This window comes from Elephas maximus, chromosome 15 (genome assembly GCF_024166365.1).
Source record: "Elephas maximus indicus isolate mEleMax1 chromosome 15, mEleMax1 primary haplotype, whole genome shotgun sequence".
NCBI lineage: Eukaryota > Metazoa > Chordata > Mammalia > Proboscidea > Elephantidae > Elephas > Elephas maximus.
Genome location: NC_064833.1, coordinates 68,457,878 through 68,476,238, shown reverse-complemented (window position 1 = coordinate 68,476,238; position 18,361 = coordinate 68,457,878). Strand labels below are relative to the sequence as shown.

At 37.0% G+C, this 18,361-nt stretch overlaps 1 protein-coding gene across 12 annotated transcripts in view; it reads right to left on the bottom strand.

Annotated features, from left to right (window-relative positions):
- The window catches only part of STAU2 (staufen double-stranded RNA binding protein 2), a 364,940-nt gene that overhangs the window by 161,476 nt on the left and 185,103 nt on the right, over nucleotides 1-18,361 (bottom strand). The window lies entirely within an intron of this gene.

The following is an 18,361-nucleotide window of genomic DNA, read 5'->3' as shown; positions in this document are numbered from 1 at the left end:
TTTAGAATAAATTTTTTCAAGGCTAAACCTTTTCAATAAAGGCAGGACTGTCAGTATTTTCACCCAGTAAAACAAAACTGGCAATGAAAATGAAATTTGAGAGCAGCTTCTGGGATAATGAGCCATCTTCAATTACTAGTTTAATTATGAGGGGTAAAAATGTGGCTGGTAAAATAAAGATCATCCTCATTGGTCATCTTTCTTCACTGAAAAAAATGCTTTAGTTATTATTTCCCTAAGATTGCAAAAAAGACCAAATAATGGATTATTAAGTCTGTCATACGACACAAATCACTTGCCCTCTCAGCAGGAAGAAACACATATTGAAACATTTACTATAGCAGCACCCAAACATTGTACCACACTGTTCCTCTGCTGGCATCCTGAGTGTCTCTCCCTAGTCAATATATCATGCCAACCAGCTCACAAAACAATAATTATAGCTAAAACTCATACTAGATATCAGGCTTGTTCCAGAAGTTTTGCATGTATTAACTCAGCAATCCTCACAGTGATCCTGTGAAGTAAGGACTATGATTATCTCCATTTTACAGGTGAAGATTCTAAGGCACAGAGAGGTTATGTGAAAACCAGAGGCTACTGCCCTCACCTAGTGTCCTAAAATATCCAGAGCTGTTATTTTACCTAACACATCCAGTTCTCAACATAAAACTATGAGACATGCAAAGAAAGAAAAATGTGATCCACTGACCCATACATAGGGGAAAATATTAACAGGCAACAGAAACTGATGACAATTCTTCCCCAAAGTGATATACAGATTTAGTGTAATTCATATTAAAAAACCCAGCAAGATTTTTTGTACATAGAGACAAGGTTATTCTGAAATTTATATGAAAAGGCAAAGGAAATAAAATAGCTAAAACAAGTTTGAAAAAAGAATAAAGTGGGAGAGATCAGTCCACCCAATTGAAGATTTATTACACAGTTAGAGTAATCAAACCTGTGTGGTAAGGAGACACTGAACTTCTGTTACGGGTGACAGAAAAACTCAGGACCAGATAACGGTGATGGATGAACAACATGATGAACATAAGCAATGCAATGAACTGTACATGTGAAGATTGTAGAAATGGAAAATGTTCTGTTACCTATATATTTACCACAATTTTTAAAAAATCAATTAAAAAAAAAAAAAACTGTGGTATTGATGAAGACATAAACACAAAAACTGATGGAAAAGAATAAAGAACCCAAAAAAAAAACCCATATAAATATACCCAAGTGATGTCTGACAAAAGGTACAAGAGTAATTCAATGGAAGAAAGCTACCCTTTTCAACACATGGTTCTGGGGCAATTGGACATCAATAGGCAAAAAAATAAATCTCACCCTAAGTCCGATACCTTAGATAAAAATTAGCTCAAAATGGATCATGAATTTAAATGTAGAATTTAAACCTAAATCTTTTGTTTTGTTTTTTTTTTTTAAAAAGCTTAGGATAAAATCTTTGGGATCTAGGCCTAGGCAAAGAGTTCTTAGATTTGATGCTAAAAGCACAACTGTAAAAAGGAAAATGATAAACTGGACCTCACCAAAATTAAAAACTTTCACTCTGGAAAAGACTCAGTTAAGAAGATGAAAACATAAGCTACAGACTGGACAAAAATATTGGCAAGCGACATATCCAATGAAGAACTAGTATCAAAAATACATTAAAAAAATAAAGAAAAAAAACTCACAAACATCAGCAGTAAAAAATTAAGCCCATTAGAAAATGGGCAAAAGACATTTTACCAAAGATGATATACAGGTGACAAGTAAGCACATGAAAAGATGTTCAACATCATTAACCATTAGAGAAATGCAAATTAAAACTACAATGAGATACCACTACACGCCTATCGGAACGGCTAAAATAAAAAATAGTGATAACACTAAACGCTGGCAAGGATGTGGAGAAACTGGATCACTCATACATGCATTGCTGGTGGAAACGTAAAATGGTACAGTCACTCTGGAAAACAGTTTGACAGTTTCTATACATACAACTGTAAAACTCTGGGCATTTATCTCACCGAAATGACTGCACAACTTGAACAATGTAATCAATATCACTGACGTGTACATGTAGCAATTGATAAAATATCGTATGCTTTGTGAAATGTATATTGGTATAATAATAAGAAAAAATTTTTTAAATGACATTTGTTCCATTTTCTTAAAGTTCCCCCCTTTTTTGTGACAGGCGGTGATTACTCATGTTTATCTTGTAGATTAACTTGCTTTTCAAGAAGCAATTTTGACTTCGAAAAACTAGTGAAATCATGCCTAATACCAAAATAGTATAATACAACCTATGAGTATTTTCTGAGTAAATGAGAGAAGGAATGAGGCATCTGTTATGCACAGGTGTTTCAGGGAGACTGTCCCCAAAGCCTCCTGAGCCTTAACAGCCTTCAGCCATGTAGCTCCCTGGTACTTCTCTCAGTGCCTTACAGCCAATGCTCCGACCTCCCTCACACCTTACACTTCTCGTGTCGAGGGTGTGTTTACCTTTCCAGTCACACATAACCCAGGTAGTGTGTGCAAAAAGACCACGCTCCAAGCACATCTTCAGTCACATTTGTTTTAAACAAACAGTTTTAAAAAGATTCATATCAAAATACAATATAAAGATTTAATAATTAAAACTGGTCCATGAATAAACAGTCAGATGAACAGAGAGAGAAAGAAAGTCTAGAATAAACGCATCCAAACTGCCGAGGGACCGAATTACTGGGCTGAGGGCTGTGGGGACCATGGTCTCGGGGAACATCTAGTTCAATTGGCAATAACACAGTTTATAAAGAAAATGTTCTACATCCTCCTCTGCGGAGTAGGTCTGGGGTCCTCAAAGCTTGTGAGCGGCCATCTAAGACACTCCACTGGTCTCGCCCCTCAGGAGCAAGGGAAAATGAAGGAAATAAAAGACAAAAGGGAAAGATCAGTCCAAAAGACTAATGGACCGCAACTACCACAGCCTCCACCAAACTGAGTACAGCACAACTAGGTGGTGCCCGACTACCACCACCGACTGCTCTGGCAGGGATCACAATAGAGGGTCCCGGACAGAGCTGGAGAAAAATGTAGAACAAAATCCTAACACACAAAAACAGACCAGGCTTACCGGCCTAACAGAGAAACCCTGAGAGTATCGCCCTTGGACACTCCTTTAGCTCTGTAATGAAATCACTCCTGAGGTTCACCCTTCAGCCGGAGATTGGACAGGCCCATAACGCAAAATGAGACTAAGGGGGCACACCAGCCCAGGGGCAGGAACTGGAAAGCAGGAGAGGACAGGAAAACTGGTAATAGGGAACCCAAGGTCAAGAAGGGAGAGTGGTGACATGTCATGGGGTTGGTAACCAGTGTCACAAAACAGTATGTGTACTAACTGCTCAATGCAAAGCTACTTTGTTCTATAAATCTTCACCTAAAGCACAATAAAAATAAAAATTAAAAAATGCTACACTCAAAAAAAAAAAAAAAAAATACATACAGAGTGTTAGTATATGGTAACAGTGAAGTTTCAAAGAGTGTTAGTATATGTTAACAGTGAAGTTTCAATGTAATTGGGAGTAAAGTCAGGTCCATATTTTTAGGATAAATCCAGTTGCATAAAAGATTTAAAGATAAGAGAACTATAAAAGTCAGCAGAGAGGGCGGAGCCAAGATGGCGGACTAGGCAGACGTTACCTCGGATCCCTCTTACAACAAAGACACGGAAAAACAAGTGAATCGATCACATACATAACAATCTACGAACCCTGAACAACAAACACAGATTTAGAGACGGAGAACGAACTAATACGGGGAAGCAGCGATTGTTTCCAGAGCCTGGAGCCAGCGTACCAGTCAGGTACGGCACAAGCACAGAGACCTGCTCCACCCCCCTGAACTAACCCCGGGAGGGGGACCAGCCGGTTCCACGGGCGGCGTGGGACGCAGCCGGTAGGAGAAGTCCCCGGGAGGCAGTGACTGATCTTGGAGCAGAAAGAGCAGCATCCGAGCCGGGGAACCGTCCCGCAGGGATTTAGACTGCACGCAGGTACGCCATAAACACGGAGAGTTGCTCCACCCCCTGAACTAACCCCGGGAAGGGGACCAGCCGGGTCGCGCGGGCGGCGTGGGACGCAGCCGGTAGGAGAAGTCCCCGGGAGGCAGCGACTGGTATTGGAGTGGGGAGAACAGCGTTCCAGCCAGGACACTCGGTCGCGGCACAAGCACAGGGAGCTACTCCACCCATCTGAACTAACCCCGGGAGGGGGCCCACCTAGTTCACGGGGGCGGCACGGCCACGCGGCTGGAGAGACAAGAAGTCCCCGGGAGGCAGCGACTGATTTTGGAGTTGAGAGTGCACCGTCCCAGTAGGGGAGCCTTGACGCTGGGCGTGGGGCTGGAAGCGGAGGATCTGACCGTGACTCCAGCGGGCCAGACCCCCTGGAGGCAATCTCCACACAGCCAGCACACATAGGCGACGCGCCCGCGGGAATCTCAGATATAACAGTCATTCCAAGCAAGACAAGCAACTCTGGCTATATTCTGAGGTGCTACTCTCCTATCTCTCTGTTCCCTCCCCCACCCTTCCCAGGCGGCTTCATTAACATCTGAATAGCCTGAGCCAAAGGGAGAACTCTGATAGGGATCTGACTGCAGTTTTTTTTTAGCGGATTTTCTGGAAAAACTAGTTTCCCAGTGATGGCTCGGAGACAACAATCCATATCAAACCACTTAAAGAAGCAGACCGGGACAGCTTCTCCAACCCCCCAAACAAAAGAATCAAAATCTTTCCCAAATGAAGATACAATTTTGGAATTATCAGATACAGAATATAAAAAACTAATTTACAGAATGCTTAATGATATCACAAATGAAATTAGGATATCTGCAGAAAAAGCCAAGGAACACACTGATAAAACTGTTGAAGAACTCAAAAAGATTATTCAAGAACATACTGGAAAAATTAATAAGTTGCAAGAATCCATAGAGAGACAACATGTAGAAATCCAAAAGATTAACAATAAAATAACAGAATTAGACAACACACTAGGAAGTCAGAGGAGCAGACTCGAGCAATTAGAATGCAGACTGGGACATCTGGAGGACCAGGGAATCAACACCAACATAGCTGAAAAAAAATCAGATAAAAGAATTAAAAAAAATGAAGAAACCCTAAGAATTATGTGGGACTCTATCAAGAAGGATAACCTTCGGGTGATTGGAGTCCCAGAACAGGGAGGGGGGACAGAAAACACAGAGAAAATAGTTGAAGAACTTCTGACAGAAAACTTCCCTGACATCATGAAAGACGAAAGGATATCTATCCAAGATGCTCATCGAACCCCATTTAAGATTGATCCAAAAAGAAAAACACCAAGACATATTATCATCAAACTCACCAAAACCAAAGATAAACAGAAAATTTTAAAAGCAGCCAGGGAGAAAAGAAAGGTTTCCTTCAAGGGAGAATCAATAAGAATATGTTCTGACTACTCAGCAGAAACCATGCAGGCAAGAAGGGAATGGGACGACATATACAGAACACTGAAGGAGAAAAACTGCCAGCCAAGGATCATATATCCAGCAAAACTCTCTCTGAAATATGAAGGCGAAATTAAGATATTTACAGACAAACACAAGTTTAGAGAATTTGCAAAAACCAAACCAAAGCTACAAGAAATACTAAAGGATATTGTTTGGTCAGAGAACCAATAATATCAGATATCAGCACAACACAAGGTCACAAAACAGAACGTCCTGATATCAACTCAAACAGGGAAATCACAAAAACAAACAAATTAAGGTTAATTAAAAAAAAAAAAAATACACATAACAGGGAATCATGGAAGTCAATAGGTAAAAGATCACAATAATCAAAAAGAGGGACTAAATACAGGAGGCATTGAACTGCCATATGGAGAGTGATACAAGGCGATATAGAACAATACAAGTTAGGTTTTTACTTAGAAAAATAGGGGTATATAATGAGGTAACCACAAAAAGGTATAACAACTCTATAACTCAAGACAAAAACCAAGAAAAACGTAACGACTCAACTAACATAAAGTCAAACACTATGAAAATGAGGATCTCACAATTTACTAAGAAAAACACCTCAGCACAAAAAAGTATGTGGAAAAATGAAATTGTCAACAACACACATAAAAAGGCATCAAAATGACAGCACTAAAAACTTATTTATCTATAATTACCCTGAATGTAAATGGACTAAATGCACCAATAAAGAGACAGAGAGTCACAGACTGGATAAAGAAACACGATCCATCTATATGCTGCCTACAAGAGACACACCTTAGACTTAGAGACTCAAACAAACTAAAACTCAAAGGATGGAAAAAAGTATATCAAGCAAACAATAAGCAAAAAAGAAGAGGAGTAGCAATATTAATTTCTGACAAAATAGACTTTAGACTTAAATCCACCACAAAGGATAAAGAAGGACACTATATAATGATAAAAGGGACAATTGATCAGGAAGACATAGCCATATTAAATATTTACGCACCCAATGACAGGGCTGCAAGATACATAAATCAAATTTTAACAGAACTGAAAAGCGAGATAGATACCTCCACAATTATAGTAGGAGACTTCAACACACCACTTTCGGAGAAGGACAGGACATCCAGTAAGAAGCTCAACAGAGACACAGAAGATCTAATTACAACAATCAACCAACTTGACCTCATTGACTTATACAGAACTCTCCACCCAACTGCTGCAAAATATACTTTTTTTTCCAGCGCACATGGAACATTCTCTAGAATAGACCACATATTAGGTCATAAAACAAACCTTTGCAGAGTCCAAAACATCGAAATATTACAAAGCATCTTCTCAGATCACAAGGCAATAAAACTAGAGATCAATAACAGAAAAACGAGGGAAAAGAAATCAAATACTTGGAAAATGAACAATACCCTCCTGAAAAAAGACTGGGTTATAGAAGACATCAAGGAGGGAATAAGGAAATTCATAGAAAGCAACGAGAATGAAAATACTTCCTATCAAAACCTCTGGGACACAGCAAAAGCAGTGCTCAGAGGCCAATTTATATCAATAAATGCACACATACAAAAAGAAGAAAGAGCCAAAATCAGAGAACTGTCCCTACAACTTGAACAAATAGAAAGTGAGCAACAAAAGAATCCATCAGGCACCAGAAGAAAACAAATAATAAAAATTAGAGCTGAACTAAATGAATTAGAGAACAGAAAAACAATTGAAAGAATTAACAAAGCCAAAAGCTGGTTCTTTGAAAAAATTAACAAAATTGATAAACCATTGGCTAGACTGACTAAAGAAATACAGGAAAGGAAACAAATAACCCGAATAAGAAATGAGAAGGACCACATCACAACAGAACCAAATGAAATTAAAAGAATCATTTCAGATTATTATGAAAAATTGTACTCTAACAAATTTGAAAACCTAGAAGAAATGGATGAATTCCTGGAAAAACACTACCTACCTAAACTAACACATTCAGAAGTAGAACAACTAAATAGACCCATAACAAAAAAAGAGATTGAAACGGAAATCAAAAAACTCCCAACAAAAAAAAGTCCTGGCCCGGACGGCTTCACTGCAGAGTTCTACCAAATTTTCAGAGAAGAGTTAACACCACTACTACTAAAGGTATTCCAAAGCATAGAAAATGACGGAATACTACCCAACTCATTCTATGAAGCCACCATCTCCCTGATACCAAAACCAGGTAAAGACATTACAAAAAAAGAAAATTATAGACCTATATCCCTCATGAACATTGATGCAAAAATCCTCAACAAAATTCTAGCCAATAGAATCCAACAACACATCAAAAAAAATAATTCACCCTGATCAAGTGGGATTTATACCAGGTATGCAAGGCTGGTTTAATATCAGAAAAACCATTAATGTAATCCATCACATAAATAAAACAAAAGACAAAAACCACATGATCTTATCAATTGATGCAGAAAAGGCATTTGACAAAGTCCAACACCCATTTATGATAAAAACTCTTACCAAAATAGGAATTGAAGGAAAATTCCTCAACATAATAAAGGGCATCTATGCAAAGCCAACAGCCAATGTCACTCTAAATGGAGAGAACCTGAAAGCATTTCCCTTGAGAACGGGAACCAGACAAGGATGCCCTTTATCACCGCTCTTATTCAACATCGTGTTGGAAGTCTTAGCCAGGGCAATCAGGCTAGACAAAGAAATAAAAGGTATCCGGATTGGCAAGGAAGAAGTAAAGTTATCACTATTTGCAGATGACATGATTATATACACAGAAAACCCTAAGGAATCCTCCAGAAAACTACTGAAACTAATAGAAGAGTTTGGCAGAGTCTCAGGTTATAAAATAAACATACAAAAATCACTTGGATTCCTCTACATCAACAAAAAGAACACCGAAGAGGAAATAACCAAATCAATACCATTCACAATAGCCCCCAAGAAGATAAGATACTTAGGAATAAATCTTACCAAGGATGTAAAAGACCTATACAAAGAAAACTACAAAGCTCTACTACAAGAAATTCAAAAGGACATACTTAAGTGGAAAAACATACCTTGCTCATGGATAGGAAGACTTAACATAGTAAAAATGTCTATTCTACCAAAAGCCATCTATACATTTAACGCACTTCCGATCTAAATTCCAATGTCATATTTTAAGGGGATAGAGAAACAAATCACCAATTTCATATGGAACGGAAAGAACCCCCGGATAAGCAAAGCACTACTGAAAAAGAAGAAGAAAGTGGGAGGCCTCACCTTTCCTGACTTCAGAAACTATTATACAGCCACAGTAGTCAAAACAGCCTGGTATTGGTACAACAACAGACAAATAGACCAATGGAACAGAATTGAGAACCCAGACATAGATCCATCCACGTATGAGCAGCTGATATTTGACAAAGGACCAGTGTCAATTAACTGGGGAAAAGACAGCCTTTTTAACAAATGGTGCTGGCATAACTGGATATCCATTTGCAAAAAAATCAAACAGGACCCATACCTCACACCATGCACAAAAACTAACTCCAAGTGGCTCAAAGACCTAAACATAAAGACTAAAACGATAAAGATCATGGAAGAAAAAATTGGGACAACCCTAGGAGCCCTAATACAAGGTATAAACAGAATACAAAACATTACCAAAAATGATGAAGAGAAACCCGATAACTGGGAGCTCCTAAAAATCAAACACCTATGCTCATCTAAAGACTTCACCAAAAGAGTAAAAAGACCACCTACAGATTGGGAAAGAATTTTCAGCTATGACATCTCCGACCAGCGCCTGATCTCTAAAATCTACATGATTCTGTCAAAACTCAACCACAAAAAGACAAACAACCCAATCAAGAAGTGGGCAAAGGATATGAACACACATTTCTCTAAAGAAGATATTCAGGCAGCCAACAGATACATGAGAAAATGCTCTCGATCATTAGCCATTAGAGAAATGCAAATTAAAACTACGATGAGATTCCATCTCACACCAGCAAGGCTGGCATTAATCCAAAAAACACAAAATAATAAATGTTGGAGAGGCTGCGGAGAGATTGGAACTCTCATACACTGCTGGTGGGAATGTAAAATGGTACAACCACTTTGGAAATCTATCTGGCGTTATCTTAAACAGTTAGAAATAGAACTACCATACAACCCAGAAATCCCACTCCTAGGAATATACCCTAGAGATACAAGAGCCTTCATACAAACAGATATATGCACACCCATGTTTATTGCAGCTCTGTTTACAATAGCAAAAAGTTGGAAGCAACCAAGGTGTCCATCAACGGATGAATGGGTAAATAAATTGTGGTATATTCACACAATGGAATACTACGCATCGATAAAGAACAGTGACGAATCTCTGAAACATTTCATAACATGGAGGAACCTGGAAGGCATTATGCTGAGCGAAATTAGTCAGAGGCAAAAGGACAAATATTGTATAAGACCACTATTATAAGATCTTGAGAAATAGTAAACCTGAGAAGAACACATACTTTTGTGGTTACGAGGGGGGGAGGGAGGGAGGGTGGGAGAGGGTTTTTTATTGATCAATCAGTAGATAAGAACTGCTTTAGGTGAAGGGAAAGACAACACTCAATACATGGAAGGTCAGCTCAATTGGACTGGACCAAAAGCAAAGAAGTTTCCGGGATAAAATGAATGCTTCAAAGGTCAGCGGAGCAAGCGCGGGGGTCTGGGGAGCATGGTTTGCGGGGACTTCTAAGTCAATTGGCAAAATAATTCTATTATGAGATCATTCTGCATCCCACTTTGAAATGTGGCGTCTGGGGTCTTAAATGCTAACAAGCAGCCATCTAAGATGCAGCAATTGGTCTCAACCCACCTGGAGCAAAGAAAAATGAAGAACACCAAGCCCACATGACAACTAAGAGCCCAAGAGACAGAAAGGGCCACATGAACCAGAGACCTACATCATCCTGAGACCAGAAGAACTAGTTGGTGCCCGGCCACAATCGATGACTGCCCTGACAGGGAGCTCAGCAGAGGACCCCTGAGGGAGCAGGAGATCAGTGGGATGCAGACCCCAAATTCTCATAACAAGACCAAACTTAATGGTCTGACTGAGACTAGAGGAATCCCGGCGGCCATGCTCCCCAGACCTTCAGTTGACACAGGACAGGAACCATCCCCGAAGACAACTCATCAGAAATGAAAGGGACTGGTCAGCGGGTGGGAGAGAGATGCTGATGAAGAGTGAGCTAATTATATCAGGTGGACACTTGAGATTGTGTTGGCAACTCTTGCCTGGAGGGGGGATGGGAGGATAGAGAGAGAGGGAAGCCGGCAAAATGGTCAAGAAAGGAGAGACTGAAAGGGCTGACTCAAGACGGGGAGAGTAAGTGGGAGTAGGGAGTGAGATGTATGTAAACTTATATGTGACAGACTGATTGGATTTGTAAACGTTCACTTGAAGCTTAATAAAAGTTATTATAAAAAAAAAAAAAAAAAAAGTCAGCAGAAAAAGTATTTGATAAAATCCAATACCCCTTCTTGATGAAAACCCTCAAAAAGATTAGACTATAAGGGAAGTTCCCCAAGATGATTAAGGGCACAAATGAAAAACCAAAAGCCAACATTATACTTAGTGGAGAAAGACTGAGAGCTCTCCCCTTGAAATCAAGACTAAGACAAAGGTGCCTGCTCTTACTACTTCTGTTCAATATTGTATTAAATGTTTCAGAAGACAACTTAAAATAATTTTTTTATATCTCAGTGGAGAAGGCTTTATTAACTATGCCAAAATTACAAATCCTATAAAAGAAGAGCCATTCAAATACATTAAAAAAGGGAGAGAGAGAAAACTCCATTATAAGCAAATAAGAAAAAAAAAATTGCCAAGTCACCTCCTAAGGGCACGTGTGTGCCTATATGCACACACATGCTCCTACCAGGTAAGAGAAAAAGACCAACAGTGCAACTAAAAAACAGGCAATAGGTGACCATATCACTGCCAGAAAAAAATATAGAAATGCCTCTTAAATGTACACAATATATGTTCAATCTTAATCATAATAGGAGAAACACAAAATAAAACTACACTGAATACCATATTTCAACTATGAGACTGGCTAAGTTCCAGAAGTTTGATAGCATATAGTGTTACCGAGGCTGTGGGGAAACAAGAAATATTATATATTGCTGGCAGGAATGTAAATTGGTAAGTTTCTACTGATGGTAATCTGGCAACATCTATCAAAATTAAAAGTACATATATTATTTGACCCAGTAATTCAAATTGTAGGAATTTATCCAGCAAATATACTAGCTCACATATAAAATGACTTAGGTATGAGGCTTTTCCAGCTGGATTATTTAAAATAGAAAAATATTATAAGTAATCTAAATGTCTATGAATTAGAAATAAAGAGCACATATTTCAGGCTTCACAAGGAATATATATGGTTAAGATCTTTTAATTTCACTCAGACTTTGGACAATTACACATTTTCTTGCTAAAAAAAGAAGAAGTAAAAAGTCATAAAAGGTTCTCCAAGTGGACTTCAGTATACATTACTCTGCTTTCCTAACTTTTCATATATAATATTTAAGGCAGCCAGACTGTACAATTCAAGGCCAAAGTCTGTTTATCTGTGAGTGTTTTAAATGTATTTGATTTTTTATATCCACATGCGAACACTTTACGCCACACACAAAAATTAACTCGAAATGGATCCAATGATCTTTTAAATGTAAGAATTAGAACCATAAAACTCTTAGGAGAAAACAAAGAGGTAAAGTTTCAGGATCTTGTTTTTGGCAACTGATTCTTTGTTATGACACCAAAAACACAAGCAATCAAAGAAAAATTAGATAAATTGTACTTCATCAAAATTAAAAACTTTTGTGCATCAAAGGACTTTCTCAAGAAAGCCAAGAGATGACCTACAGAACGGGAGAAAATATTTGGCAGCCATATGTCTGGTAAGAGTTTAGTACCCAGAATACATAAAGAACTCCTATAATTCAACAACAAAAAGGCCAAGAACCCCATTTAAATATGGGCAAAGGACTTCAATAGAAGATACATAAATGGCTGATAAGCACATGTAAAGACGCTCAATGTCATTAGTCATTATGGAAATAAATGTAAATGTCCACTAGAATGACTATAATTTTTTTAAAAAGGAAAATAAGTCTTGGAAAAGATATGGAGAAATTAAAACCTTCATGCATTACTGGTGAAAATGTAAAATGGTACAGCCACTGTGGAAAAACAGTTCAGTGATTTCTTAAAAATTTAAACACTTAATTACCATAAGACCCAGTAACACCACTTCTAAGCATATACACAAAAGACTTGAAAGCAGGAACTCAAACACATACTTGTACACCAATGTTCACTGCAGCATTATTCACAATAGCCAAAAGGTGGACACAATCCAATTATCTACCAACACATGAAAGGATAAACAAAATTTGGTACATCCCAACAATGGAACTACTGCTATTCCACCATGAAGGAAAATGAAGTTCTGATACATATTATGACACGGATGAACTTTAAAAATACTACGCCAAGTGAAATAAGTCAAACATAAAAGGACAAATATTGTATGATCCCAGTTGTATGAAATACCTAGAAGAGGCAAATACATAAAGAAAAAAGGTTACTAGTGGTTATCTGGAGCTGGGGGGAGGAGGGAACAGGGAATTATTGCTTAAGGGGTATGGTTTGGAGTGATGAAACTTTTGGAAATAGATTATGGTGATGGTTGCACAACATGGTGAATGTAAGTGATGTCACTGAATTATACACTTAAAAATGTTTAAAATGGCAAAATTTTCATTATATTTATTTTACAATTAAAATATATATATATATATATTCCTGATTATAAAACCACTATGTTTATTACGGAAAAATATCTTTTCTATTTTTCCATACCTTTTAATTAGACTTTAGAAAAAAATGGGCCTAGGCTTTAAGCTTTGTATTACCCCAAAACCACTGCTGTGGAGTTGAATTTCCAACTCATACACAGAGACCCTATAGGACAGAGCAGAACCACCCCCACAGGGTTTCAAAGGCTGTAAATCTTCAAGGACGCAGACTGCTGCATCTTTCTCCCACAGAGCAGCTGGTGAGTTCGATCCGCTAACCTTTTGATTAGCAGGCGAGCGCTTAACCACTGCGCCACCAGGGCTCCTTAAGCTTTGCATAGAAAAAAAAAAAGTATATTTATTATTGCTAATTCACAATCCTACAAAGTATGTGACAACCTGCTTCCCCAACAGTTGGGGTTAGCATTTTTATATTCCTGCCAATTTTTATGGATCAAACATTGTCTAACATTTACTTTTAATCTGCTCTTCTCTAGTTGCTGAAAACATTTTGTTTATTGTCTGTTCTTTTTAGATGTGTCCTTAAGTGCTCTGGCCTTTTTGCTATTAGTGTATTTGCTTTTTCTTATTGACCTATATGCATTCTTTTTATTTAACCTGTTGCTTTTTTTTTTTTTTTACATGCTACAATTTGTGCTTTCCATTTGTCATTTTCCTTTTTGTTTTCTCATGCTGTTCTTTGAATTTATGTTTAGTTTTTGTACATTTAAATCCATCTTTTTCTCCTTTATGGTTTCATCCTATGCCTTATGCTTAAAAATACTCTTCCTAAAATTAAAAAATGTACCCTTAAGTTCCTTATAGAGTTTCCTTTTTTTTTTAGAAAACATTTATCTATAATCTGTTTTGAGTGAAAATATGAGTAAAGCAAGTTTTTTAAATCAGGAAAATTTAAATTCATTAAATCTTTCCTGAGAATATTTCAGAAAAACATGTGGTTTGTGCTAATCTGATTCAAGAGCTATTTTCTACGTTCCTTATTTTCTAGTTTCAGATTCTTTTTTCCTCTAAATGAATGGGCCTTTAAACACAGTCTCAACCAGTATATGTTAAAACAAAAGAAAGCTTAATGTTGTCTCTCAACTTTCTTGACTCAGCGGGCAAGAAAACAGATTCCTTGTCAGAGCAATAAAAGGGCTAGCTTCTCACTACTCAGGCACGTCCAGCAGAGCCACCAACGTGAAACGGGGAGGGTGTCTTTCTGTAACACTTGGACCTTTCTTCCGTTGGTCAGGGGCAGAACAGCAAGCAAAACGCTTTATATTTAATTATATATTCATTAGTTTATATTGAACTAATTATCTAATTAAAAAGTGGTTTCTGTTATAGGTATCCCAAAAAGTAATTGTTCAGGAACTCTCCCCCAAGACATCATTAAAGAAAGAATCTATTATCTTAAAAGTATAACCCTCATTCACCAAGAAATAAAGGAAGAAGAAGAAGAAATTCTTAATACAGTACACAGCATATGAGAAACAAGCATCCAATCTATACAGTGTCATATCACTGGGATACTTTAGTCTACTGTTTCAGGATGTACAGGGTTTAATAATAAATGAGTATGACAGAAAAGTGACAAAAATTCTATGCCAACTACGATTCTGGAAAGGTCAATAAGAGCTCTATCTATCCCAAAAGTATTTGTCTCAGATCATCTCTAATGAACCTAGGAGAACCAGCATATTTCACAGGGGCTAAATAAAACTTTTTAAAAGGTTAACGGAAAAATATTTATGTGAAAAATTCCTCTAAATAATCTTTTAGTGGGTGGATTCGGCACATACCAATGAATACCTCTGAGCTTAGTCCAATTTTGAATTAAGCTAGAGTTCACCTTTAAGAAACAATGAATCTGTTTTTAAGTAAAACCCTGTATTAATAAGAAACGTGGAATGTGAATACAAAAAATAGAAGATATTATCAACTGAACTATATCTAAATATTTTATAGTTTTTCCATGAGCCATCAATAAAAAATAGTTTTTCCATGAGCCATCAGTAGATCTTCAAAATGCATGCTTTAAAAAAAAAAAAAACTTGTCAGCCATTCATCTGTAAAAATCTGGTTTTTTATGTACATGCCAAACATAAAATTGCCCCATGCTAAATTTAACATAAATCTCACATTACAGAGTTAGGTGTTCTTATACTTCAACATGACTATGACAGTGATTCAAAGGGTAAAAACACACTTAGATAAGATACCTTCTGCTGCATTTCAGTACAATGAAGAAAGCCTGAAAAGCATGTAAAAATTAGGTCCATATTTTAAATCTGTAGGCAATCAAGCCAGGAAAATAAATTGAAAAGCCAGGCTATATAATCACAATCACTTGCAAAACCATTTAAACTATTTTTTAGTTGTAATTGTTAGCAGTTTCTTATGACTGTAATCTTTAAAATAATATCTTCCATTTCAAAAAATTAAATGCACATGTACATTAACTTTTTTTTTTATCTACTCGGAATCAGGTCTAGCTATGGCACATTCAAATTTCCCTTTTCCAATTCTGCATTCTCTTCTTTTAATTTTAGTTAAGTTATAGTTTCAAATTAATTTTATATTATTTATCCAAATAACAGCTGGCTTAAAATTTTGATCTTTGTAACTACAATTTGTGAAGTAATACAGAGTTTAACAGAGAAAAAAGTCTATCATAACGCAGTCACTTTATGATGGCATTCCTTTTTACAAAGTAATTAAAATGTTACCTTCTCAGATGTTATTCAAGGATGGTTAATCATTTTACATATGTTACGTAATCAAAGATTCTCAACATTATATATTGGTATGCATAGCTCTTAACAGAGCATATTTAATAATAAAATGTAAAATGAGTTGTTCAAGGTCAGAGAGCATGTCAGAAAGGCAGCTCACTGGAGACTGCATTGACAAAGTCAAATTCCAGTCTTCCCCCACGGTGCCATCCAGAGAGATCGCAGCTCTAGCCTTTGCCTGCAAAATGTTAACACAGGTATCCTTCATGGGACAAAAATTGCTTAGAGCAGAATTTCAAACATAAGGGACTGATTATGTAAAAGAGAACTTAACCTAAATGCTACTACCATAATATATAAATTTAATCTTTGGGTAATAGATTATCACCTGATCAATTCCTAAGCAGAGATCAATTTTTTTTCCTAATGTATTTAAGTGGCTAAGACCTGGCTCCAGGGGACTCTGAAGCCTCATCGAAGGGAACTAGTCCTTGGGGAGCGAAGGAGTTGCTTTTTGGAGCTGGGTTGCCTCCATCCTCTGTGGTAACTCAAAGTAAGGATCACTCAGTGTTCATGTAAAAGAATGTGTATATCAGCTTTCTCACTCCCTCACAGTTAAGAAGAGGCCTTCCTTAATTTCTCAATTTGAACCCACTGCAGACAAGAGCAGTATCTAAAGCATCAGGGGCGTGATTAAGTTTTAACTGGCTTCAAATAATTTTATTGCTTCTAACTTGATCTCTAATGCAAACATTTTTATGTAGTCTTACAAATTTCTGAACACTTGTACTCACTGACCTCTTTATGATATTCCTTCCCATGCTTGCAAAGGAATTCTAAAGTCCCTTAGAAAGTTAAAAAAAAATAATAAAGTCAACAAACAGTGAAATATCGCTGTTCAATGATGAAGCTTGCACGTTATCTATAATGTGCTTTCATGTTAAAACTATCAAGCTAATAACTGACTTCTATATTCAGATATACTATGTTTATATTCTTTGAAAAAAAAGTCTAGTGCCAAAATGTGGCAATTCAAAAATAAACTATAGTATAGTCACCATGTATGTGCAAAAAAACATCTGACAGAAAAAAAGTACCACCCACTGCCATCGAGCCGATTTCAACTCATAGCGGCCCTGCAGGACAGAGTAGAACTACTCCATAGTTTCCAAGGGGCACCTGGTGGACTCAAACTACTGACCTTTTGGTTAGTAGCCGAAGCTCTTAACCACTATGCCACCAGGGTTTCTGAAAAAAAGTACATAAGTGGAAATTTTGGCAAACCTACACAGAATTATATAATTTTTATAAAAGAAAGGAGAGAGGTGGCAGGAAAGGAAATCAAAATTCATTATGTGCTTGCTAGGAACCAGACACTATGCTAATTACATAAAACTGCAGTCAATTTAGTGTTCCAATATCAAAGGTAACACAAACTATCTAAGAATACTGAACTGATTCCATTTTCTACCTTGGGCTGTGTCTCTTAACCTCATCTCCCTTTCTCTACACGTATGTGTGTACACATGTGTGTGCGTTATCGCAGGGATCAGAGTTAGACTAATTTAAATTCCCAGAAACTAACTGAAGAATACCATGACCCCACTGAAATATTTTTTTCAAGATCCAAGAACTCAATTCTGATTAGCATGCTTTAATAAGAGTTTGTTACTAATTTAATTATTTATCAAGAGATAAGCTACTAGTATCAAAGAACAAAGATCCCTCATTAAGACAATTTACACATTTAAACTTACTCAGCTTGCAAGGCTGTAAGAAACGAGAGAGCTAGAAACAAGACTGGTTGGGTTCTTAATTGGCTGAATATTTTGTTTCACTGATTTACAGTAAAAAGAGATGCTTTTCTTTGAAGAAGGGGGACAAAGAAAAATGTCTACGCTTCCAGTGCAAAACATCTTGCTCACATATATTTGAAAACAGAAATAAACTTAAGTGGATTTTTAACTCTCTGATAATACATGTAGCCCCTGATTTACGACATATTAGAGTTATGGATAACAGCGCTTAAAGACTTTTTTTTTTTTTTTTGGTACAACTTATCATTAGTAATACGCACTACATACAATGTTAAAATATATCTGTAAGTTTATATGTAATGTTTCCAACCCCCAGAGGCAAATAAAAATACTGATGATAAAAGGCAATAATAATTAAAAAAAAAAAAAAAAAGGAGGTATTCGACTTACTTCAGAATCGACTTACGATGGAAACGCAGGAAC